Here is a 27,766-nt window from a genome sequence, read left to right as displayed (position 1 = left end):
CTGGTATGCATTTTCCGCCCTCTTCAGATTGAGGGAGCAAGGGATAAGGAAGATCTCATAGATCCCTCTGCCGTTCCTCTGATCTCGGCCTCCAGAAAGGAAGGGACGACACCAAACAGTAGCACGCGGCCCCTGCTCCTGAGACAAATACAGGATACGACTGCTGAAGCACAGAACAAGGAAAATTGCGCAGCTCCCTTAGCCTATCCTCGGACCAGCGCTTCCAGAAAAGAAGGGACGACGCTAATCAGATGCAAGCCGCCCCTGCACACTAAACCAAGGGCGGAATCGAATCTCAACCAAGGCATCTGCCTCCCCACTCCGCAGATTGGCTGGGGAAAAAGGCCTTCAGAATCATCCGCAGCCTTCCAGATTCAGATCAGGCTTCTTTCAGGAAAAACTATGCTTCAATGGGTTTGCCAAGCAGATCCAGTGAGGAATCTCAAGCATGCAGTGAACATCAAATTGGGAATCCCTTTGGCAGACCAACGGCTTCTCTACCAAGGTAAACATCTTGAGGATCTCTTTCCTATTTCCTTTTATGGCATTAAGAAAGATGCATCTATTATCCTTTCCCTTCGTCTTTAGAGAGGAGCTGGGGGAGAGCCTTCCTCAGCTAAAGCTTTTTCGTACAAAGATGCAGTACATGGCAAGCAGACTGAAAAAACAGAGCCACCAACATAGTCTTCACCCAAGCCCTTTTTGGTTGACAAAGTGGAGGAGATTCCATTAGTTGATATATCTTTCAAGGATCTTGAAGACGAAACCCAGAAATTTGCTGAAAGAGCCATCATCTGCAGATTCAATGGGCTTTGGCCGCGCTCACAGGATCTTTATGACTGGATCAAAGACACCTGGACTGATCGCTGTAAGGTTTATTTCTGCGCAAAATGGTATTTCATAGTGTTGTTCGATGACCTGGAACATTGCTACAATGCCCTAGATGAAGGCCCTTGGTTCATGGGTTCAGCTGGCCTCTTCCTCACTCCATGGTTTCCCGACTTTGACCCAGCTACAACAGTCATCACTAAGGCTCCGGTATGGATCAGGCTCCCAAATCTCCCAGTTCACTTGTGGCGTACAGAAGTATACAGGAAAATAGGCAATGCCCTGGGTAGCTTCTGGAAGGGAGACTACGAGAGAGAGAGGTAGGGTCTCTATACATATGCCAGAGTTTGTGTGGAGATTGATTTAAGTAAGGGACTGCCAGAGTACATCAATCTCAAATTCAAGGATACTATCTGGACCCAGTTGATAGAGTACGAGAACACTGCCTTCAGATGCCGTCATTGTCACCAAACAGGGCACCTACATATCTCTTGCCCATCGCTGTCAGCAAAAGCAAAAAAGGGCCTCTTTGCTCATGCTAAGCCCAAGCGCTGGGCTCCCTGCCCACCGCCGCCAACCAAAAGCTCCAGCCCCCCTAGCATGGAAAAGGTTCCAAGCATGGAAAAGGAAGGAAAAAAGTCAGAACCAGAGCAGATGTCGCAGACGATGGATCCGCCCACGAACATTATGGTGCACACCCATGTCTCAGCAAATTCCCAGAAACGTCCCCATGAGACTTCCTCCTCTGATTCAGAGAAGGAATCCCCAATGATAGAGAACTCCAGTCTCCAAGTTATTCTTGCCCATCCTCCTCCTGAAGGCTGGACAAAAGTTAACAAAAAGAAAGGGAAAAAACAGTGTAGTGTAATCACTGTCCCGCTGGGGTAACAGCCTGTCAGTTAGTTTCTGCTATCGAATCTTCAGGGGTAGCAGAGTTTGTTTCTTCCTTCCGAGACCGAGGTTGATGATATTATCATTTCCGGTCTGTCGGTCTTTTGTCTTTCCTGTAGCTTTGTGATTGTATCTCTCTTCCGGGACCGAGGTTGATGTATCCATCATTTCCGGTCTGACGGTCTTTTGCCTTTCCTGTTTGTACCATATTGATTTCTCTTAATAGATTTAGCATTTACCGAGAAAAAAAAAATATTCTTTATCATCCATTGATATTCTTATTCATTCTCAACACCTCTCTTATTCCATGTTGTTTTACACGAAGCATAGATTTCAACAGATTGTAGCAACCACCTCAATTTGTTTTCTAGCATTACATGAGGGCATGCTAACTCTCCAGTTTGGGGGAGGAATTGCTACACATGATGAATGTTTTCTACTTTCTTTCTCATTTAAGGCATAGAATTTCATTTTTATACAATGCAGAAATTGATTAGCATATATCTTTAAAACTATGAATTAAATTCTTGTGATTTTTGGATAACAAAGAGGTATCATTAAAATACACAAACCCATAAAATTTCAAGTTAAATTAGTTTGTCAAATTTCAGATATCATGCACTGTCACCTATAGCCATTTTGCTTATATCTCATGATCCCTGCATCAAAACGATATGATTTTTGGATTAGAGAAGTATTAATATAGTAGAAATCTACTTGCAAAATTTCAGCAAAATCTAGTTTGTAGTTTTTGAGAAAATGGTTAATGAAGTTTGTTGTTACTTATATCATATTTTGTTGCAACTTCATATACATATAGTTGAACGTCAATGTAAAAATTGTTACGCCTTCATCAACATCGATAAAATTGAGGCTTTGGGTTGCATGAGGACATGCAATATATTCAGTTTGCGGGTTTGTTGGGCCACTAGTTTGTCATTATTATTATCACGCTTTAATGCCTATTTCATCCATTTCTACCATTCTTTATCACGTCATTTATCATACTTTATCATATAATTCCATTTTATAATTATTTATGCTCTTATGGATAAATATTATTTCTTCCCCTTTATTTTTAATAAATTAATGATTATTATGCATCATTTTACCAATGATGATTTAATGAATTTTTTGAAACATCACTCACCATTTTAGCCTCTAAGATGTTTTCCAGATTGCAAATTTGGTCTCCAGCTCATTATTAAATATTCCAACTCAAAATATCGTTGGAATAGGAAGTGACAGTTTTGCATTGAATGTTTCAGGCAAATGAAGAAGAATCTGGAAAATCCGAAACATGGGTTTTGTCTCGAACGGACTGAATTAGTTTTGCTTTGAGTAGTTTTCCCAAATTCGGTCTGTATTAAAAGAAATGGAAGGTTCACCGAAGACGATTTTCTCAAATTTGTTGTTGCGGTCCTTTTCCAAATTATTTTAGTTGCAATACCAAATTCGACCTGTTCCTGTTGAATTTTGATAGAGAGATATTTCAAATATGATCTTGCTGATCAATTTGTTTGGAACAATCCAATTTTGTAATGGTAATCATTTTGTAATCATCTATGTTGTAACTTCTCTTTGCTCTATGTTTATTTAAATGAAAACAGAGATCAAAGGGAGAGGATGATAATGGGGGATAATAGGATAGGATAGGAGGAGGAGATATAATGGAGAGATTTAACTTTTCGCTTGGGACCTCAATTGTAATTTCAATATACAGAATTTTATTCTGAAGGACACATCGTGCTATAAATGACATTTGGATTTAATGAATAATATATAACTTGCGTTGTTGTTCATTTGGATATTCTGAAGTAGCTAAGCAGTATCCGCTGGTGGCTAGGGCCCGGTCTCTGGTGGATATTACTACTATTCCTTGTTTTATACTTTTCCATTTCTTGTGAGTTTATTATGTTTTATACTTTTCTATTTCCTGCAAGTTTATTCTATTTTATACTTTTCTATTTCCTGCGAGTTTATTATGTTTTATATCTTTGTTGTTGGTTGACTTTCCTTAATTCTGATTTGTTATACTCGTTTCATTAATACGCAACTTTGTTAATTGATTTCATTCATGCATACTGTGGATTGAATTAGTTATCACTTAAGGAATTGTTTCTCGTTAATTAAGACAGAGTGTGATTAATGTAGGTCCAGTTGAAAGAGCTCAGTTACTGCTACAGTGCTCTCGGTTGATGTTATTCCCATTCAAATTGCTTGCTTAAGATTGGATTATAGTTTTGCTTGAGATTAAGTCCTGATGCTCAGATACATTATTTCCTTTAAAAGTTACAGCTTGAGATTTATGATTGTATCTGTTTACTCTTGTATTGAATTTAATAGATTATCTTAAATCATTACTCTCTAGATTTATAGCTTGAACATATTATGTACACTCTTGAAACAAAACGACTTACCCAGGTTGATAATTAATGTGAGGCAATTAGGAGTTTTAAAAGACACATTTTAGCACCCAACAAATTCTTAGATTTTTATTGGGAAATTAATGGTGTGAACCAACAACTTATAGAATACACTTCTATAAGTGTTTGGTTTGATTTTATGTTTGAAAATATTGGAATTCCTTTTTTGTTTTTACAATTTCATGGTAAAAAATTATTAGATACAAACTATGGTATCCATTGTTTCAAATAAGTATTTATTTGCACAAATTAAGACATTGTATTTGCTATTGCAAGTTACGTACATTGGTGAATTATTTCCTTATTTTTGTAATTATTATTTCTTGTGTATCTAAAATTATTCATAACCTTCTCCTAGATATCTAACAATATATAGTATTGTATATTAGTTAGAATATTTGATTATATATTTAATATGGTTAGTATATGTTAGTGTTAGGTCATATAGTTTCCCTTTAGATTGACATTTTTTCACATCCAAAGAAACCATTGTAGAGGAAATGAGGCCCATATACCATTGAATATTGCCATACCAAATGAATGTAGATCTAATTGGGACCTTGATGAGGGGATATTCCTAGTTGTTGATGATGGGGTAATTTCCCACCATGCATCAACCAATCAGCTAATTACTAGGCGTAATTAGGCCCATAGGTCCATCACACCAATTAAATTTAACTATGCTCATTATGTTTCATCAATGCATTCACAACATTGTGCAGAGTGTATATTTTCTCTAGTACCACCTTTCCATCCTTTATCATGCCCCTAGTGAAATGTTATTGGATATCGATATGCTTCTTATTCACATGAAAGGTTGAGCTCTTAGCCAAACAAGTGGAATTATTATTATCTCACTAAAATCAAATAGCTCTTTGACTTAGTCCTAATTCTCAACAAAATTTCATAAGACAATTGGCCTCTTATAAACATGAGTAGCTACCATATGCTCTACCTCTATAATGGATAAATTGACCACAAATTGTTTATTTCTCATCTAACTTATCACTCCACCAAAAAATCTAAACATGTAACCATTCATATCTCCTTCTATATACATCCCTTGCCCAATTAGAATCCACATACCCTATATATCCATTGAGTTTGGATCTCCTGAAACATCACTATGAAAGTAAATGGAAAATACAAAAGTAAATCACAAATACCTGAAGACCCTATTCACAACAACCCAATGTTCATGTCTAATATTAGCCTTGAATAAACTCAAGTCTCCCACTACTTTGGAAATGTTTGGTCTAGTATAGACCATATCAAACATCAAACTACCAACTGCAGTAACATAAGGAAAAAAACCCATATCCTCCGTATTTAAAACTATTGTGGGACATTTCTCAGTTGAAACGTTAGTTCCAACATAAATTAGAACACTCAATGGTTTGTAACTTTCTATGTGAAAACATTGTAGCATAGAGTTTACATATTTATTCTGGCTCAACAAAATCTTTTTATCTTCTCTATCTCTCCTAATATCCACTCCTACAATATAGATTACAACCCCCAAGTCCTTATAAAATTGTGTCAAAATATGAAACTTCAAATCATGAATCACATTCTTAATGTTGAAAAAGAACACCATACCATATACAAATAGAGCGATAACAAGGAAATGAACACCATCGTGTTTGTAATATGCACAATATTCTAATATGGATCTCAAAAATCCAAAATAATCAAATTTTTGGTACCATATTCTGGAAGATTGTTGAATACCATATAAATACTTTTTTAATTTCCAAACCAATGGCTTAATACATCTTTCTTAGTGCTTTTGATGTGTCATATTGAGAAAATAATAAACGTTTTTCAAGATTTTTGTAACAATAAATATTTAAGGAATTTTAATGAATAGATGAAATAATATATATTGGTATAATTACTATCTCTTTCTATAGAAAAAGGGTTGGAAACTTTGTAATCAAATATGTATCTACTTTTATTGGTTTGAATATAATTTTGAAGACCTTTCCAGTTGGAAAATGCAAAACTAAAACTTGTGCACTTATGTTAAGTTTTAGGAAAGGATTGAAGACTCTATGTTTAGAAAGCTTTGTATATCAACTGTATGATTTTACTGGTGGAAGTATTGAAGTTGAAGTCCAAGATTTTTATTAGGAAATTAATGGTGTGAACCAACATCTTATACAATATACTTTTGTAAGTGTTTGATATGAGTTTACGTTTGAAGATCTTGGAATTCCTTTTCTTGTTTTTTTTTTTATAATTTCTTAGTAAAACGTAATTAGATACATAGTACATTATCCATTGTTTCAAATAACTATTTATTTGAAAGAATTAAGACATTGTATTTTCTCTTGTAAGTTACTTTTGTGAAATATTTCATGATCTTATAATTATTCTTTCTTATGTATCTAACAGTATTCATAACCAACTCCTAGGTATCTGGTAATATATTGTGCTATATATCTAAATATATATATATATATATATATATATATATATATATGTGTGTGTGTGTGTGTGTGTGTGTATGTTAGTGTTAGTTCATATATTTTTCCTTTATATTGTGTTGACGGTGCTTTACACGCCAACATTGAGAGGATCTCCTCGATATGAAGTCCCAACTAGACCTCACACCTTTTAGAGTAGGAGTCTGAGTATAGGTGGTAATGTTATGCCTTGACTGCAAAAACGCGAAGAGAGAAGTACTGTAACCTTGGGGAGAGCAAGTGTGTGACCCTGCAAAAATTCAAGTGTGATGCATGAAGGTTCCAACATACGATAATAAAAGGAAGTGCACCCCTTGGAAACCTGTAATAGTACGCAACTTGAAACGAACACATGAGCCTAATCACATCACAAGCTAAGATGTGGAATAGTCCACAAGTTAAAGTGATGAATTAATACAACAAAACTCATTCAACAAGATTCATACAAATACAAATGAAATAGTTCATAAGCATAAGCATAAGTTAGATAGAATACATTAAAAATACAACAAGAATAGTCCTACTATATTAAAACATATGCATTAAAGTGTGTCATCCATAATTTTATTATAAGTGAAATTTCTATCCATACATACACCATTGAAGGACCACTAGCCCCAATAGTGGGACATTAAAGTCAAGAACAACTGCTCCTCCAAACAAGTATACTCGCAATACGCTACGAAGAAGCCAAGGCTCTTCACAATAATCTCAAGCTCCTTCTAATCCTAATCTTAGCCAAAATATTGGATCCCAAAAGCCCCTTACATGAGTTATGAGGTTCTATTTATAACTAGAGGGGGTGACTCTTCAACTCCCCTTTATGACCTTTGGACTACCCTCATGACTCTTCAACTTCTTTCAAATGGCTCATTACATTACATCATGACTCTTTACATTCCAATATTGAGACTTGGAAGTTCACTTACAACATAATTACAAATAATATTACAATTTACACTTGTACCCATATAAGACAAAATAGGGTAGAGACAACTTGACAACCTAACAATACCAAACACTATGATGCTTGAGTTTGGGATAACTCTAGCTCAACAACTTCCACTTGATGCTTCTTGGTCACATATTGGTGCTAAGCTGAGTACTGTGTGATGACGTCCCCAAACTGTGTGATGGTGTCTAGATGAAAGCAGACTCTAACCTCCATGGCATCTAGGTATAATGACTTGGAACCATTTTTAGCCTCGTTTTGAAGCATGAGAAACATTGTTCTAATTTGGACAGGACCATTGATGTAATTCTGCATGTTCTGTCTGTTCAGCTCCAAATATTCCTTGGTGGCAATCTGTATTTGCTGCTTCAAGTACTCTTTGATCTCTTTCCAAACTTGGTTCTTGGGTTTGTATTTGGTGAGTGAATCAACTGATGGGATCTTGTGTGTTCTCACCAAGACATCCAAACTGCTGAACAACCATACATATGAGGCCTAAATGCTACCAATAAATGAGGTGAGATACTTGTTGTTAAGAATCAACATCCAAACTCTCACTCTCTCCACCTTTACACATGGCTTCATTTTCTTTACTAAGTGAAGCGGTGATCCTTTGTATAACATTGTTTATTCTTACACATAGGTAAGGGCATCTTGTATGTTCTTGAGATTTTTAAGAAAATATTTTCTCTGTTGTTGTAGAACATGCAAACAGACAAATTATTTATGTACGATCGCAAACCCCTCATATAGTTTTCACATGGTTTCCCAACTGTTGATACTTTAGCAAGTATCACCACTCTCATCTCCTTGACATAGATATGCGCAGAAATTGCATTTTATGCTACTATGCAGAGTTGTTCTACCTCTTTCCTAGAAGCCTGTTATGCTACTAAATATTTGATTTTGTTTCTCCTGGAAAGGCCAAGTCGGCTACATCAATGACATTTGGATTCTTCGTGGTGTCCACCACTATCACCCTTTCTCTAACGAATGCATGTGATGCATGATCATCCGAAAATTCTTTCTTTGTGCTTGTCCAATCCTCTTTTGAAACTCATCATATCACAAATTGTACACATCCATTATTGGATCATTATCAAGAGGAATGACATCCCCTTCCTTGCTCAAGGTTGGATTTTCTGATGGAGATGGTGGAGACTGTACGGTGACCTATGATGCGCTTGACATCAAATCAACATCTTCATTATGCGTCTCCTATTCCATCTCCATGTCTTTCACTTCAATCAAGTGCTCAATCTGCTAAGCAAGCTTCTGATCCTACATCTTTTTACCTTCCTCCTTAGTTGTTGGTTGGTTTTGTTCTTGTTCTTCAACCTGTATCGACGTTGTTTCTGTTATCACTCAGAAGTCTTCCCTAGAATTTATCAAAAGAAGGAATAATCCAAGGTAACCACAAACCTAATATTTTAGACTCGGATTCTAGCCAACCTAAGTCCAGAGAGGGCTCTCTCTTTATAATTTAACTTTGTTTTGGGTGGGATTTTAGACTAGTTCTTAGTGCTTATGAGGTTTTGGTTTTGATTGGGTGGTGGAATTCTGGGAACAGAAGGGCAGAGCAGACCTTCAAGTCGTTGAGCTATGAAGTCAATCAAAGAGTGGCTTAACTAAATCAGATCAATTGCTAAAGGAGGAGTTCACAGGGTAGGCTAGCACAACAAAAAGCAAATTTGCAGGTTCAAATGGATGAGGTAGTCCTAACCATGGTAAAAGGGCAATGAAGAATCCTTAAACAGGGATCAAGATGAAGAAAAGAAAGATGATCAATAGCAGAGGGCAACTAAGAGTCATTTACTATGGACCAAATGGGCGGGGGGGGGACTACGGAAGTAAAGGAGCAATTAAGAATTCCCAGACTAAGATAGTTTAGCAGAAAACAGTGAGAAAGTAAACAATCAAGACAGAGAGCATTAAAGCTAATTCTGAAATATCATTGCTTATTTACCATTCATATTCAATAGAAAAACATATGAATATTTATAAACATGAAGAGATAACAGCAATAAACATGAAGAGATAATACTTATTTGATTTCCATTGTGCACAAGAATCCTGTGAAATGTCTTTAACTTTATTCCATGATCTAGAAATCCAATCCAATCTCAATTACAATAGATTCTTAACTTGATATTAAATGTCTATATAAATGTCCTTGAATCCACACTAGTTACTTTGAAATGTGAAGTATTTATACAAAATATCTCATAAAATTTTGAGAATTATTCAAGGAAATCAAAATATCTTTATGCATGAAGATAGGGATAGATGGAAAACTGCTTCTTTCTATCCCTTTTATTGTGATTGTGTTGGCTTTTGTAGTTTGAATTTGGCTCTTTCAGTTGATTGATATTTGTGTGCTAGAATTACTTTATGTCTTCAACCTACTGATACTCTTTACCTGCTACACTCTGACCCTATTTTACCTATTTTACCTAGCTGCCATCAAATTTACTACAGTAACTTTATAGTAAATCTATTAAATTTACCCACCATTCATCTTCAGGTAATTTTGTCTTCAGCATTTTTCTATATGTCCCATCAACTTCGGTGTACTTGGAAAAATTTGGGTTTTTGACAAATAGGTGCTTTACCTCATGCTCTAGGAAGAACAGATTTTCCAGATTGTCATACAATACCTTTCTTGTGGGTAAAGCTTTTATCCCTGAAGTACTGGCTTGGTCTTTGGCCAACTTGTTTAGTCTTTCAACGTAGTCCTCTTGGGTCATAAGCTCATCATGGATGACCACAGGACTGGAAAGGCCTTTTTCCCTCAAAATACCAAACTTTTTCATGAATCTATCAATATCAGCTTGCATGCTTTGGCATTTCTTCTCAAGATTGGGCATAAGGTTCCTTTTAGCAAGAACCTTTTTTATTTCTATGATGGTTGTTGTTCTATCTTCTATGCCCAGTTCATCCAGCTGATACATGTTCTTGCTTTTCAAGAATGTTATCAGTTGGTTGGTCTCTTCGGGCTTGTCTCCCAGATATTCTCTTGTTTTAATTATTACTTCAGTGGCCACTTTCACCAGTTCATTATGCTCAAAAATTACTTCAATTGAAGGCCAAACATCATTGACAGAGTCAATAATGTTGAACCAGAGCATTTCTTTTCTTTTTCCTAATGGTTGTTGCAATGTTAAATCATTTTCAAGGAATTTTATCCTTTCACCCATTCTTTGACTTTTTGGGGCTTCTTCTTTCTTCTGTATCTGTGCAAGCTTGCAGTCAGTTTTGAAGCTTGACACTTGTTCTCTAAGCCTTTTAAGCTCTGTAGCCTAGATGGTCATTTCCTCCATGGCTTTTACTAATTCGGATGTTTTCTCTATGGATGTACCTGCACTTGTAGATGTACCTGTGACTGGCATGGTTGTAGCTGGTGGAACTGTTGGTGCTAAGGAGGCAGCCAATGTAGAGGGTACCGCTATAGAGACTATAGGAATGATAGTCTATGGAGTGGTGGCCAACTCACTATGTTTAGACTAAATCAAGTTGCTTAGCTCTTTCTCTGTTTCCTTTAACTGATAATTGAGATTAAGGACTAAGTCCATAAGTTTCCCCTGTTCCTTCTGGGTTTCTAGCACTTCAGTTGTTTGTCAATGATGCAGATGAGGGAATTTGAGCTTCTTTTCAAGGCAGCTATGTCATCATTTTTATTTTTTATTAGCCTTTCTGCAGCTTTTACATTTTATTTTTTATTAGCCTTTATAAAACTTTTACATCCTTGGGATCATGCCCCAACTCTATGATTAAGTCATCTAAGGACCTTATCCTGGTACCCTTGGCCTGTGAAGAGGCCTTTTCTAGTTGGAATTGCACTAATATATTATTCAACAAATTTTGTAGTTGATGCGCTACAATGGCCTTGCTGGTTAATGTGGAATAGACCATTTCTCAAGTTTGTTTGTGCAATTCTATTTGGTCGATAGGATGTATATCCTTTTCCAACACCTCAAAATCTGTCTTCAAGTAATCTGCTATAGACCTGGGTTGTTGTATTGTAGGCTTTATGAATGTCATTTACATCTTACCTTATTTTACATCAAAGGCTGACGTTAACCTTGTTTGATTAGTGGGAACCATTTTAAGGTATTGTGCATAGCTTTGGGCCTTCAATCTCTCATTTCTGGCCTTTATCTCTTTATATTTCTCTCTAATGTCCTAGTCCTGGTCAGTTGGAGCCCTAAATGGGGATACTTCCACGCTCTATTGTCTTTCCAGCATTTGAGCCTATGTAGTGGAAGTTTCTTGTGTTCCTCCAGAGGGAGTTGCCTGTTTGCTCTCTGCCCTTTCTATACTCATGGTTCCAAATGTTTCCGCTATAAACTCTTGTTCTGAAAAAGGATTCAATCTTTGCCTTTTGACATAAGTCTGTGCAATAGGTCTGTTAGAAGGAGTGGCCTCCTTCCTATCTCTTTTGGGATTCTTCTCCTCATTTAGAGGAGTTTGTACAATAGGAGGAGTACTCATGATGTGTTATGGCTGAGCCAGCTCTTCTGATATGTCTGGTTGTTCTGATTCTTCTTGCTCTTGAGGTCCTTCTTCTGCTTGTTGCTCACTGTATTCCTATGTTTCCCTTTGTGCTTGGGATTCTCCGAGCACCTGTACAAAAGAATCTTCATCATGTCTCCTCTCTAGATCAATCAATACATTATCGATAACAAATTGTGTGCTATCTTTGTCTACTAAAGTGTTCTCCACCCATTCTAGTTGATTTTCATATTGTTATATCTCAGGAATTCTATGGTGGATGTAGGGAGATAATTTGTTCTTTTGTCTTCTATTGTAGATGAAATCAAAAGGGTCATATCTCCATATGAAGCTCTATTTTAGTCTGAGCCTTTGAAGGATTTCCTTTGCTACTCTTCCAGCTTCCCTACTATTGCATATAAAGGGGCCAAGCTGGTCTTTTATTATGAGTTGAGATTTCTTCTTGGCCTTCACAAAATGTACCTCATCTGAATTAATCATTTGCCTCTAGTACTCCAAAGCAAACAATCTCATAGGGAGGTATCTTGGTAGTTTGTAGGGTGCTAACTCACAGCCATATATTCTGATTTTAGTGTGATTTTGATACAAGTACCAATCTCCCACTCTGTATTGCTTGGACAGCTGTAGGACCCTTCTGATATCTGCACTGATCCTGGGGGAGGACTTCCTAACAACATGGTTGCCACTGGGTGCACAAAAAGATCTATGAAATCTGTATAAGTATATGGAGAGTCATGTTGGTGGATTAATGGGGTCCAGAAGATTACTGATCTTGGGTTGCCTCTAATATCAAGTTTTTGAAGTGTGAATGGGAATTTATCAGCTTGGTAGTATAAGAAAAGATGATATCAAACTGATAAGTACTTGAATACTCTTTCATTGTCCATTCTCATGAATTGATCATGCATTTTATCTGCAATGAATTTGGCATAATCAAACATGATGGCAGGGGGCTGTCCAGGAGTGTAAATGGACATGAAGGCTATAATGATCTCATCAACAAACTCACTGGTAGTCTGGCCTAAAACACTAGATATCATTGATATAATGTCTCGACCAAGTTTAGAGAATATGGTCCACATGTATGGGGGAGGGTCCTTTGGAATGTATTTCTCTTCCCTAATGAAGGTCTGGAATAACTAAGCAAGTTTGATGGAGGTGATTGTAGGGAACCTGTCGAGAAGGTCTCCAACAGAAATGGGGGTCAAGTTTTGCCCTGGTTGCAACTGCAGTATTTCATTGATGGATTCAGCAGTGATGGTGAATAATACAGTATGGTCAGGAGTCATCATTGCTCTTTGCTTGGGACTATAGTTCATATGGCAATAGTGAACAATTTCAGGGAAGATATGAACTGTAGGGAATTGGTACTTGGGAAAATTTGATTCCCAAAGACCTATTTTGTCTGCGTGGTTTAAGTACTGGTCTCTGTACCTGTAGTATAACTTCAGTGAGGATTCAGGGACAGAGGTGTCTTTGATTTGAAAGTCCTTATTTGCGAAACATAGATGGTCTATGTCCCAGTGCGGAGTAGTAAGTGTTAGGACATTCAATGCAACTAGATCAGCCATCCTTGGTTCTTGTGGATTCAAGAACGGGGGGCAAAGGGTTTTCAGTCAAATTGGGGACAAATTGGTTCAATTTAGAGTGGTTTGAGGTTGTTGGGCAGTTGTTTTACTTAATTACTTAATAACTTAAAGCAATTGAGTAACAAGATAAGGAATTAATGAGAGTTTCTCAGTGATTTTTGTGTAAATAGTTGGTTTTGGCTATGAACGGGTTGATGGGAAACTATGCACAGAATGCAGGAGGCGTACGTGACTGAAGAGTGGTCTGGAAGTTCAGCAGCTTCAATAGGTTGGGAGTTGGATGTGGGTTGATGGTTGCACGTACTCTGGCTTTGCATGGAGGCCTGAGCATCTTTTTCATGATAAAACTAAAAGCAGTGAGTTTTTTAGTTTTATTGGTAAAGTCAACTATTTTGGTAGGTACTCGGGGGACAGGTACGATTGGATATTAGCGGGATGATGTGACATTTTTTTCATTTCGGATGAGGCGGTAAGTGGGTTTGCATTGCATCGCTTTTGGTTTGGAGTGGTTTTGGGGGGAGGCTGCTTGATGCCGTTCTTCGGGTGCCACTTAGCGGCGAAGTGAAAAAAGAAACCACCCATATCGAGCGGGTAAAGGTTGGCCTTTGGAGGCCACCCGATATGATTGTTAATCATTAGATCAAATGGGGCTTGATTGTACGGTGATCAGGGTGGAGTTTTGACATGAGGTTTAATGGAGGGGCTCGGCGGAGGTTTAAGAGTGGCGAGATTAAGTTAATCAACAAATTATGGTGGATTAAGGGTGTTGGGGGTGATTCCATTGGCGGAGGGTTTAGGCTATTAATTAATCATTGATCAACTAATTAACCCGTTAATCATGTCATGATATTAATCAAGTTTATGTTTCAAACTTTAGGGGCGAGGTATTAATATAAGGGTTTTTATTATAACTATAGGGGAAGGATTTATTGCTTTTTTGGGATTTAATATATATAAAGTTAGAAGTTAATATGATGGTGGTGGGGATGAACAAAATGCTAAATACAATGTATTTCATTCTTTTGTGTTGTCACAAACACATTACTTAGGTTAAAATATTTTTGGTTTTGTATCAGAAAAAGGGTATTCTTATGGGGGAATGATTACTTTTTCTAGGATAACAACGTTTTATCCTTAGAGAAAGGGTTTTATTAAGGGAAAATGATGTTTTTCTTAGGAAAAGGGATTTGTTGGGGAGTGAATTTGAAGGGGGTGAATGCTTATGAGGAGCCTTTTTAGTACTTAAGACCTATAAGTTATTGGGCCGAGGGTCCGGTCCCTCTAGAAGTCAGAGAAATGCTCTGAGCCCCTTTAACTTAAGATTTTAGGTACTTTAAGACTTTTCTTTGAAATTAGTTAAGTGAAAAATGTAATGAATGAGGGAGGTTAATAAATTGACTTTGTGTACTTTGATAAATGCTCAATTTTCGTCCATACTTAAAACTTTGATGATGAAGGTGAATAATATGATCTTATCTAATCAATCATCACAATTCTGCAACCATTCTTCTACTTACCCACCTACTCATCCTACCATTTTTACTTCTCTTTATTAGGGTGCACTTAAGCTGGCAAACCCTTTATCAAAACTTTTCTTTTCTTTTACAATAGAAATATATCTAAATCTAACCTTATTACATCCAAGGGCTCAGATTAAACAATTGAGCTCCTTTTATTTACTCTACCTAATCTAATTATCTGCCAAGATTAAACAGTTTGGTTAGATTTTATTCTCTATCTCTAAGCATAAAATTGAAAACATGAAATAGACAAGTTTAAACATTTTGACCATCCATGGATTGTGGCCAAGGTGACAAGCTACACACAATATTTTATTCTACATCGAAAGTAAATAGTAGTGGCATTTTGACTCGCACACTTTCATGGTCTTTTTCCTTTCTTGGGGTTCATTTTTTTCATCTTTTTGACCTTTTTATTCTTTTTGTCCTTTGATTTTTCTTTTAGGACATACCCTCTTTGCATTTTTTATTTTTTGAATATGGAAAACATTTGCAGAAAGAAAAGGTATGTACATATTATAGATTTGATCTCAGCCATTCAAAAATTATGACTCCTAATGGTACAGGAATCTAACAATGGCTCCACTTGGGGATGGCATTTCCTGGTGAAATGTCAAGAACTTGTAGATCAATGGCCTTCTGAATTATTGTGATCCTACTCTGCAACATTTCCCTTTTACTTTGTTGCATTATTGGTATTTATGACAATGAAACTTTTGAAGCTTAGGGCCTTCTCTTCAGGCTTCAACTCCAAAATTCCCATCCGATCAACAATAAACTTTTGAAGAATAAAATATGTACAAGTGATTAGTGAAATCAGTGACTAGGATCAATGTAGTTCTTAAGCATTCAACCATTAATGTGTCCTCCTTCTGCCTCTTTACCATCCAATTCTTTGAGGAAAAAAGCATTATTACCCCTGAAAGCATAAATGATGTAAGGCCCTTTCCATAGGAATTCGAACTTCCCATGTTTACCTTTATCATCCCTTCTTCAGTCCCATTTCAAAACTTTATCTCCTAGATAGAAATCTTCTATCTTGGTCCTTTTGTCAAAAGCTTTCTTGATTCTCTCGTGCACAACTTGGGATCTGATATACACTTCTTCCCTGGTCTTTTGTAAGTGAATTGTCTAGTTGATCCTCCTTTGAATAACATTTGGCTCAACCTATACTTCTTGGAGTAATTTCATCATTGGTGTTCCCAAGGAAGATGGGAAAACAGCCTTCATTCCATAGACTAGTTGACAAGGATTGGTACCAATGGAATTCTTTGTGGTCAGCCTATCTACCCACAAGGCATTTACTAGCTTCTTTTTCCAAGTTTTCTTGTTATCTTCCAAAAATTTTTTGATGATGTTCACTAAGCACTTGTTGGAAGACTCTGCTAGTCTATTTCCTTGGGATAGTTGATTGTGGAGTGACCCAGGGGTATGTGATATTTGTTGCAGAAATAAATCATCCTCTTTGATTTTAAAGTTGTAGCATTGTCTGTGATGATTTTGGTTGGGCAACCGAATCTGGACAGAATTTTGGCCCCAAGGAAACCTATTATGACAGTATTAGTGGCTTGTCTTGAGGGTATGGCTTCTATCCACTTTGTAAAATAATCTGTAGTAGTCAAGATCCATCTATGTTTGGCAGAGGAAGGGGGATGAATTTCACCAATGAAGTCAAGACCCCATTGTTGAAATGGTGCTTTGGTAAATATTGGTTTCAAAGGTAATGGTAATACTTTTATTTTTCCTTCAAAATCTGACATTTGTGACATGAGGTTACAAATTTCTTTACATCAGAAAATAGAGTGGGCCAGTAAAAACAAACTCTTAAGATTTTGTCAGCTGTGGTTTTCTAGTAAAGATGTCCCCCACAGCCACCTGCATGAAACTCTCGTAATATTTTGTGATATTCTTCCTTTAATAAACAATTAAGAAGGATGACTTCATGATCTTTCCAAAATAAAACATTGTCAATTATGCAAAACTTCAAAAAATTCATTTTTAAGAACCTACTTTTAGTCCTAGATAACTCAGAAGGAGCTTGAAGATTTTGCAGAATATATATAATGTTAGCATACCATGGTGAGTCAATAAAGGCTTGGTTGAACTGTGGAGTCGCCATCTCCTCTTCGTTATCCAATTCTGCAATAAAATTAATGTCTAGGGCCTGACAGTTTGGTTTAGCCATGAGCTTGGCTAAACCTTGGCCTTTGATCAATTTTTTAGGTTTAATTTCTATGTCATATTATAATATGGTAGCTATCCATTTCCCTCTTTTCCCATCTAGACCATCCTGTGTTAGGATGTCTTTGACTACAGCATTGGGAACATAAGCTATTATATGAGAATACAGGATGTAAACTCTGAAATCTTTAATGGCTTTGACTAGAGCAAAAGCTTGCTTTTCCATTATATTATAATTTAAAGGTGCATCTCTCAGGGCTTTGATAAAGAAGGATATTGGTTGTTCAAAACCCCGATCATTTTTCTGCAATAGGACTGCAGCAATGGTATGTTTTGAGGCAAAAGAAAATATGATGAAATCCCTATCAAACATTGGACCGATGAGAATTGGTGTTTGTGTTAAGGCTAGCTTTATATCTTCAAAAGACCTTGTAGCCTCAAGTGTCCATTTAATAGTCGAATCTTTCTTTAACATGTTATTTAGTAATCTAATTAGTTCAGCTAAGTTAGAGATAAATCTTCTCAAAAAGTTTATTTTACCTAAAAAGGCTTGTAGTTCTCTGATGCTCCTAGGATGTGGTATCTATAAAATGGCTTTAATTCTTTCTGGGTTGATCCGGCTACCATATTTGGAGATTATGTGGCCTAGTAATTTTCCCTCTTCCAAACCAAATAAAGATTTCTTAGGATTAAGAGAAATTCCATACTTCCTACACTTGGTGAACATCTGCCTCAGGTGATCCAGGTGTTGCTAATCTGATTTAGAGGATACTGTGATATCATCTAAGTATATCACAAGGAAGTCATGGATTTCATTAGAAAAGGCTATGCCCATTGCTCTTTAAAATGTGGACCCTATAAATTTTAACCTAAAAGGCATCTTCACATACATCGAAGTGCCCCAAGGAGTAGTGAATGCAGATTTCACCTAATCGTCTAGGTGGACTAAAATCTGGTTATAACCAGAAAACCCATCTAGCAGTGAGATTCTGGTTTAACCTACTACCCTTTGTAGTATGTGATCCATTTTAGGAAGAGGGTAGTTATCCTTGAGTGAAACTTTATTTAGGTTCCTAAGGTCAACACACAGTCTAATTTCACTAGTCTTTTTTATTGTAGGTACCAAATTAGAAACCCAATATGAGAATCTAATTGGTGCAATGATCTTGGATTCATACATTCTTTTGATTTCCTTTTCAATAGAAGGCAATAGAATGGGGTTAATCCTTCTAAGCTTCTGTCTAAAAGGCTTCTGGTTTTCTTTCAAGGGAATGGTGTGTTGTATCACGCTGGTATTATAGGACTTAAGGTCCTCATAACTCCAAGCAAAAACATCTTGGAATTCCTTTAACAATTCTATGTATTTCACTTTTTCGTTAGGAGGTAAAGACTTTGAAAGTTTTATCAGTTTGGGATCTCCCTTAGAGCCTATGTTTCACTCCTCTATGTCCAATTTTAAGGGTTCCATTTTCGGCTTTCGAGGGACATCGCTTGAATAAAGCAAGTCCTCCAAAGGGGTTAATCCTTTGGGCAAAAAAATGTCTTTAAGGTTGATGACTTCAGATTCTTCGTCAATTGCCCAATCAATTTTAATTTGTTTTAGGTTTCGAATATCTGATTTTGTAAACTTTGTGGGATGGAATCCATCTACCTTTTCATCTTCTGTTTTATTAATTTCTATTTTATCAGTGTAATCAAAATCTAATGTTATATTAGTATCTATGTTTCTATTTACAAATTCTTCATCTAAAGTTAGAAAATTGTTAATTTGTGGATCATTTGTGAATACTTGCCAATAATTTAAGTTGTCACGAATAGCAGGTCTGTGCCTAATCTCATCAGTGTATTGATGGTTAGGCTGAAAAGGTAACTTGCAAGTACTAGCAAACATAACCAAATTGTGAGCTTGCATATTGTGTTTTCTTTGAATAACCGCAAGCTTGGTTTCTAAAAAGGTATTTAATATTTCTATAATTGTTCCTCTATAAAATCCTAACCTAGGATCCCTAGTCATATAAACAACGTTGATTTGTTTTATTACTAACTCATAATCTCCCATAATAGACACTCTTATGGATCCTAACCTTTAAAGTTCAATCTGTAGGCATGACCTTTTGAATGATAATTTTCTAAGTTGTAAATCCATACTCCTTCTCCTGCACCTAGTTTGTTTACTGACCCATCGAATTCAAGTTGCCTAGAATTTCATTTTCATAATTCTTACTGTCTGGGGGAACAAAATCTTCTTTGACTAAAGTATCCAGGTCATCTTTATTATCTGAAATCTCTTGAATTTGGACACTTTGATTTTCTTTTGCTACTGCAATTTCTTTTGGTTCTGAAATAATGTTGTTTGAAGTGTCTTCTTGGTTCGATTTAGCATTGTAAAGAATGAAAGAATAAATAGCAGAATGCATTGAATATATAGGAAAGTTTTGAGGTCTCTCCTAGGTACTCACTACATACTTCATCAGAGTCTCTCTATACAGTTTTTTAGGATGTCCAAAGATGGATATGGTAGCATACGACATGTCAAGTTGCAGAGATCCCTGGAGTTTGGCACCTCACAATCTAGATAATAGCATGCCATATTTAGGTGGTATATCTCTACAACTATGTCCATAAGAATGGTCTTAGTAGGGTACTGCACTAGGGAAACACACAAGTCTTTTATACGTCCTAGGAACTTAACTTGGGTTGAATCAAATGAAAACAAGTCTTTGTAAGGCCTAGTGATATCCAAGTTTAGCTTCTCCATAACAGATTTAGTCATCAAAGTGTGTGAAGCCCCATATTCTAGCATGGAATTATGTATGATTTTATCGTGGATGTTAAGGCTAATGTAGAAGGGTGGTATCCCTCCTTCCACTAGTTTTTCATTAACATTAGGACCGAAAATTAACTCAAGTTGATCATCAAATAAGTTAACAGAGTCTTCATTCTCAACGAAGTTTAAATTTTACTTATTTGAGATCTATAAGTTTCATGTTTGATCAGTTATGTTAAAGGAACTAAGATTTTAAGTTTGGCCACCTCTGCTCCCAAATTGAAAGACAAAGGGGATTTGTCTATTTGAACATTTGAAATCTTAACAACAGGGTTTGGAGTAGTTTTTTCTTCTTTTTCAGTGTTTGGAGTCCTTTCTATTGGATTTTCTAACACAATTTCTGGGGATTGTTCCACCGTTTCCTTGAAGTGAACTGAAGTGGAAGGTTGCTCATTTGAAGGTTGGTCATTGGTTACATCTTCAATGGTGGGACTGGGAGGATTATGATTTGATCTAGAAATGATTTGGAGAGTTTTTTTCATTGGAGTTGCTTTAAATTTCTTAGGCTGATTAGGTATTGCTTTCTTGTTTTTGTCTGAAGCATCTGTGTTCTTCTTGCTCCTCAAATTGTACTATTTATCCACTTCGAAGATAGCTGAATCATATCCTTGATTGTAGTTGAATTATTCTCCAGTTTGGGTCTATAACTACTAAAGCATGTATAATTCCTGGTCATCTTGAGTTAGAAAGACAGTTTCCTCATCATCTAACTCCATTAATTTTATTTGAGTGTCTTTCTCAGGGTCTTCAGAATGGGAAGTTTCAGCATAGTTTTCCTGGAAAGGTGGTATAATATTCTTATCAAGCCCATTCTTACCAGTATTTTGGTTTTGATTCTTCTTAAAGTTCGGATTCCTCACTAGAGGTGCTTGTTGGTTATCCCAATGAGGTCTCCTTTCAATGACTTCTATCCTATCCATCATTTTTTCCATTCCTTTAGCTAAAGCATTCATTTTTTAATCAAAGGGTGAGGTTTCATCTTTCAAGGGTGTTATTCTTTTGTTTCTAACCCTGGCTCTTTTGGCTAGCAGATTAGCTCCTACATTAACTGCTAAACTCTTCATATCTTCTAGGGTTGTGGGATTCCTCTCTCTCAGTTGGAAAGCCATATCTATGTCAAACCTGTCTGGAAACTTTATCAGGGCTAAGCCAGGTGGAGGTCTAAGGTCAAGTGTTATTGCGTTATATACATTGTTAAGACTAGTACAGTAGTCCTGAATGGTTTCATTTGGTACCCTCTTGATGTTTTCATATTCAAAAAGAATTTGAAGAGGGTTCTTTTTCTTCTCCCACCTATGTAAAAATTGCTGGTAAAAAACTTCTAAACTATCTATACTATTGTTAGGCAGAGCTCTAAACCCTGTTCTCACCTCTCCAGCTAGAGTGTGGGCAAAAATTCTCATTTGGACATCTCCTATGTCAATTTCACACAGTCTGTCATTTTTCTTGTGTGATGTTGTGCTGTGTAAGATCCAGTGCCATCAAATAGGACAATTTTACTCTGGTAGTCTTGTGGCATGGCATCCTGAGGAGCAGACATCACAAGAGGGGCATATCTATTTTCCATAGCTCTAAGTGGGGCAGGATTTAGAACGGGAGTTGGGGTAGCAGGGGGATTTGGGGTAACAGGGGTAATGGGAGTTTGAGGGGTAATGATAGGCTAATTGGGAAGTGAAGGCATGAATGGAGATGAGGAATGAACTTCATAAATGTGAGGAAATGATAGTGAACTAAAAGAAGTTGAATTTGTTTCAGAAATTTCAGGGATCCTATCAGTAGTAAGGGATGACTGAGGGAAATTCAGAAGGGACTGATTGATTGACAAGTTTTCTCTTTGGACTTCAAGTTCCACTATAAATTCTTGATCTAAAACTATGTCCTCAAGTGCACTCTACGACTTGGTTTTAAATAAGGAAAGGTCAAAATACTCATCAAAAGGGAGGTCTTCTACAAATAACCACTCATTAGGGCAGGAATTGGCTTTAACTAAAGGTCTTGGGCTTACTGAACTTTCTTGTCTTCTATCTATTCTCGAAATAAGGTTGGGATTGTCAAATACATGGGGAGGATTTGGATCAAGGTTGGCCCTTGTATAATGAGTTCTCCTTGAAGCCAGATTTCAAGCTTTTTTTTATTATTTTCCTTTTTATGAATTTTTAGAAATAAATTCTAATAACCCTTTAAGAGGCTTTGAAATAAAAATTTGAAATTTCTGAAAGGTTTTTTAAGACTGAGGGTTTGATTCCCCAGTATGGTCGCCACTATGTTATCACTCAGAAGTCTTCCCTAGAAGTTATCAAAAGAAGGAATAATCTAAGGTAACGACAAAACTAATATTTTAGACTCGGGTTCTATCCAACCTAAGTCCAGAGAGAGCTCTCTCTTTATAATTTAACTTCATTTTGCGTGGGATTTTAGGCTAGTTCGTAATGCTTATGAGGTTTTGATTTTGATTGGGTGGTGGAATTTTGGGAACAAATGGGCAGAGTAGACCTTCAAGCCATTGGGCTATGGAGTCAATCAAAGAGTGGCTTAATTGAATCAGATCAATTTCTAAATGAGGAGTTCACAGGGCAGGCTAGCACAACAAAAAGCAAATTTGCAGGTTCAAATGGATGAGGTAGTCCTAACCAGGGTAAAAGGGAAATGAAGAATCCTTAAACCAGGATCAAGATGAAGAAAATAAATATGATCAATAGCAAACAACAGCCAAGAATCCTTTACTATGGACCAAATGGGGCAGGGGAACTACGGAAGTAAGGGAGCAATTAAGAATTCCCAGAATAAAATAGTTTAGCAGAAAACAGTGAGAAAGTAAACAGTCAAGACAGAGAGCATTAAAGCTAATTCTGAAATATCATTCCTCATTTACCATTCAAACTCAATAGAGAAGCATATGAATATTTATAAACATGAAGAGATAACAGTAATAAACATGAAGAGATAATACTTATTTGATTTCCACTGTGCACAAGAATCCTGTGAAATGTCTTTAACTTTATTCCATGATCCAGCAAGCCAATCCAATCTCAATTACAATAGATTCTTAACTTGATATGAAATGTCTACATAAATGTATTTGAATCCACACTAGTTACTTAGAAATGTGAAGTATTTATACAAAAAATATTACAAAATATCTCATAACAGTTTGAGAATTATTCAAGGAAATCAAAAATATCTTCAAGCATGAAGATAGGGACAAATGGAAAACTGCTTCCTTCTGTCCCTTTTATTGTTATTATGCTAGTTGTTGTAGTCCGAAATTGGATCTTTCAGTTGATTGATATCTATGTGCTGGAATTACTTTATGTCTTCAACCTACTGATACTCTTTACCTGCTACACTTTGACCCTATTTTACCTAGTTGCCATGAGATTTATTGCAGTAACTTTATAGTAAATCTGTTAAACGTACCCACCATTCATCTTCAAGTAATTTTGTCTTCAACATTTTTCTATATGTCTCATCAGCTTCGATGTACTTGGAAAAATTTGGCTTGTTAACAAACAGGTGCTTTACCTCGTGCTCTAGGAAGAACAGATTTTTCAAATTGTCATACAATACCTTTCCTGTGGGTAAAGCTTTTACCCCTGAAGTACTGGTTTGGTCTTTGGCCAACTTGTTTAGTATTTCAACGTAGTCCTCTTGGGTCATAAGCTTGTCATGGATGACCATAGGAATGGGAAGGCCTTTTTCCCTCAAAATACCAAACTTTTTCATGAATCTATCAATATCAGCTTGCATGCTTTGGCATTTCTTCTCAAGATTGAGCATAAGGCTCCTTTTATCAAGAACCTTTTTTATTTCTATGATGGTTATTGTTCTATATTCTATGCCTAGTTCATCCAGTTGATACCTGTTCTTCCTGTTCAAGAATGTTATTAGTTGGTCGGCCTCTTCGGGCTTGTCTCCCAAATCTTCTCTTGTTATAACTACGGTGGCCACTTTCACCAGTTCAGTCTGCTCAAAAATTACTTCAATTGAGGGCCAAACATCATTGAAAGAGTCAATGATGTTGGACCAGAACATTTCTTTTATTTTTCCTAATGGTTGTTGTAATGTTAAATCCTTTTCAAGGAATTTTATCCTTTCACCCATTCTTTGACCTTTTTGGGCTTCTTCGTTCTACTGTATGATCCGGATCTTGGGAGGAGAGACCCCCAAGGTCTAAAAGATTGAAATGGATCTTTGGGGGAGAGACCCCCAAAATCTGAAACCTTGAATTTCCAGAAGAAAAAAAGAGGAGAATGCCCCCTAAACAAAACCACAAAGAAACTCTTTTTTTTAAATAGTAATGAAAATAAACCAGCTAGGGCGATGGTAGCTTATCTCTTAGAAGAGATGTGGTGACTACATGCCTCTGAACTGTAAAGGCTACATTGTGGCGGACAATCTGCCCTTTTACAAAATGTGGCTTGTTACTTATAGTATTTTTCAGTTACAATACCACGGGTCAATTCCATGGGTGAATGAATACCATGGGTGGATTTTACAATACCACGGGCGGATGCCATTTACAATACCATGGGTAAATTCCATGGGTCGATGAATAATATGGGTGGATGAGTACCATGGGTGGACTTTACAATACCACGGGCGGATGCCATTTACAATACCATGGGTAAATTCCATGGTTTTATGAATAATATGGGTGGATGAGTACCATGGGTTGATGCCATTTTCCATTTGGATCATTCCTCCCTCCTTAAGAAGCAATGGTCCCCATTGCGTAAATTTCCCTCCTGCGAAGCCTTTGTGGAATATGAAGAACCACTGAAGATAATGGTTTTATGTGGTTAAACCAAAACCCTGATAAACGAAGATCCGAGGATAGAGATACCTTGTAATACTTGTGACCAACTGTGATTCTGACAGTGTGTGGCCTAGCAAATGGACTTCGATGACAAGGATTTTATGTGGTTGACCCATAACCATGATGTTGGTTGCTGATGAAGTAGCAGGTGCCTACATAGTCTGGGGTGGGAGGGCATGTCTCCAAATAACCTAAGCCAAATGCTGCTATGGTGAAACTGATGAATGTGAAGCAGGTGCCTACTAAAGTGGGGTGGGAGGGCACGTCTCCAATGGGAACCCACTCCGAATGTTGCTCCATTCTTCACTGTATCTGTGCAAGCTTGTAGTTAGTTTCCAACCTTGACACTTGTTCTCTAAGCCTTTTAAGCTCTGTAGCCTGGATGGTCATTTCCTCCATGGCTTTTACTAATTCGGTTGTTTTCTCTATGGATGTACCTGCACTTGTAGATGTACCTGTGACTGGCATGGCTGTAGCTAGTGGAATTTTTGCTGCTAAGGAGATAGCCAATGTAGAGGGTACTATTGTAGAGACTGTAGGAATGACAGTCTGTGGAGTGGCGGCCAACTCACCCTGTTTAGACTTAATCAAGTTGCCTAGCTCTTTCTGTGTTTCCTTTAACTGATCATTTAGCTTAAGGACTAAGTCCATAAGTTGCTCCTGTTCCTTCTGGGTTTCTAGCACTTTAGTTGTTTGTGGATGATGCAGATGAGGGAGCTTGAGCTACTTCTTCAAGGCAGCTATGTCATCACTTTTCTTTTTCAATATCCTTTCTGCAGCCTTAACATCCTTGGCATCATGCCCCAACTCTATGATAGAGTCCTCCAAGGAATTTATCCTGGTATCCTTGGCCTGTGAAGAGGCCTTTTCTAGTTGGAATTGCACTGATATATTATTCAATGAATTTTGTAGTTGATGTGCTACAATCACCTTGCTAGTTAATGTGGAATAGACCATTTCTCAAGTCTATTTGTGCAATTCTATTTGGTCGATAGGATGTATATCCTTTCCCAACACCTCAAAATTTGTCTTCAAGTAATCTGCTATACACCTGGGCTGTTGTATTGTATGCTTTATGAAAGTCATTTTTACCTTACCTTATTTTACATCAAAGGCTGACATTAGCCTTTTTTTATTAGTGGGAGCCATTTTAAGGTATTGTGCATAGCTTTAGGCCTTCAATCTCTCATTTCTAGCCTTATCTCTTTATATTTCTCTCTAATGTCATGGTCCTGGCTAGTTGGAGCCCTGAATGGGGATACTTCCACACTCTATTTTCTTTCTAGCATTTGAGCCTGTGTAGTGGAAGGTTCTTGTGTTCCTCTAGAGGGAATGGCCTGTCTGCTCTCTACCCTTTTTGTACCTGTGGTTCCAAAAGGATTCAACCTTTATAAACTCTTGTTCTGAAAAAGGATTCAACCTTTTCCTTTTGACATACTTCTGTGCAACAGGTCTGCTAGAAGGAGTGGCCTCCTCCGTATCTCTTTTGGGATTATTCTCATCATTTAGAGGAGTCTGTACAATAGGAGGAGTACTCATGATGTGTTCAGGCTGAGCCAGCTAAACTGATATGTCTGGTTGTTTTGATTCTTCTTGCTTTTGAGGTCCTTCTTCTACTTGTTGCTCACTGTATTCTTGTGTTTCCCTTTGTGCTTGGAATTCTCCGGGCACCAGTACAAAAGAATCTTCATCAAGTGTCCCCTCTAGATCAATCAATACATTATTGACAACAACTTGTATGCTATCTCTATCTACTAAGTGTTCTCCACCCATTCTAGTTGATTTGCATATTGTTCTATCTCAGGAATTTTGTGGTGGATGTAGGGAGACAATTTGTTATTTTGTCTTCTATTGTAGATGAAATCAAAAGGGTCATATCTCCATATGAAGCTCTATTTTAGTCTGAGCCTTTGAAGGATTTCTTCTACTACTCTTCTAGCTTCCCTACTGTTGCATATAAAGGGGCCAAGTTGGTCTTTTATTCTGAGTTGAGCTTTCTTCTTGGCCTTCACAAAATGTACCTCATCTGAATTGATCATTTGCCTGTAGTACTTTGGAAAAAACAATCTCATGGGGAGGTATCTTGGTAGTTTGTAGGGTGCTAACTCATAGCCAAGTATTTCGATTTCAGTTTGATTTTGGTACAAGTACCAATCTCCCACTCTATATTACTTAGACAGTTATAGGACCCTTCTAATATTTGCACTGATCTTGGGGGGGGACTTCCTAACAATATGGTTGCCATGGGTGCACAAAAATATCTAGGAAATTTGTATAAGTATATGGAGAATCATGTTGGTGGATTAATGGGATCCAAAAGATTATTGATCTTGGGTTGCCTCTAGTATCAATTTTTTGAAGTGTGAATGGGAATTTATCAGCTTGGTTATATAAGAAAAGATGATATCAAACTGATGAGTACTTGAATACTCTTTCATTGTCCATTCTCATGAATTAATCATGAATTTTATCTTCAATGAATTTGGCATAATCAAACATGATAGCAGGGGTCTGTCCAGGATTGTAAATGGACATGAAGGCTATAATGATCTCATCAAAAAACTCACTGGTAGTCTGGCCTAAAACACTAGATGTCATTGATATAATGTCTCGGCCAAGTTTAGAGAATATGGTCCACATGTAAGGGGGAGGGTCATTTGGAATGTATTTCTCTTCCCTAATGAAGGTCTAGAATAATTGAGCAAGTCTGATGGAGGTGATTGTAGGGAACCTGTCAAGTAGGTCTCCAACAGAAA

The sequence above is a fragment of the Pinus tabuliformis genome, chromosome 7 (genome assembly GCF_031772625.1).
Source record: "Pinus tabuliformis cultivar Carrire ecotype Pingquan chromosome 7, CPIR1, whole genome shotgun sequence".
Taxonomy (NCBI): Eukaryota; Viridiplantae; Streptophyta; class Pinopsida; order Pinales; family Pinaceae; genus Pinus; species Pinus tabuliformis.
Note: the sequence above shows the minus strand (reverse complement) of the source record.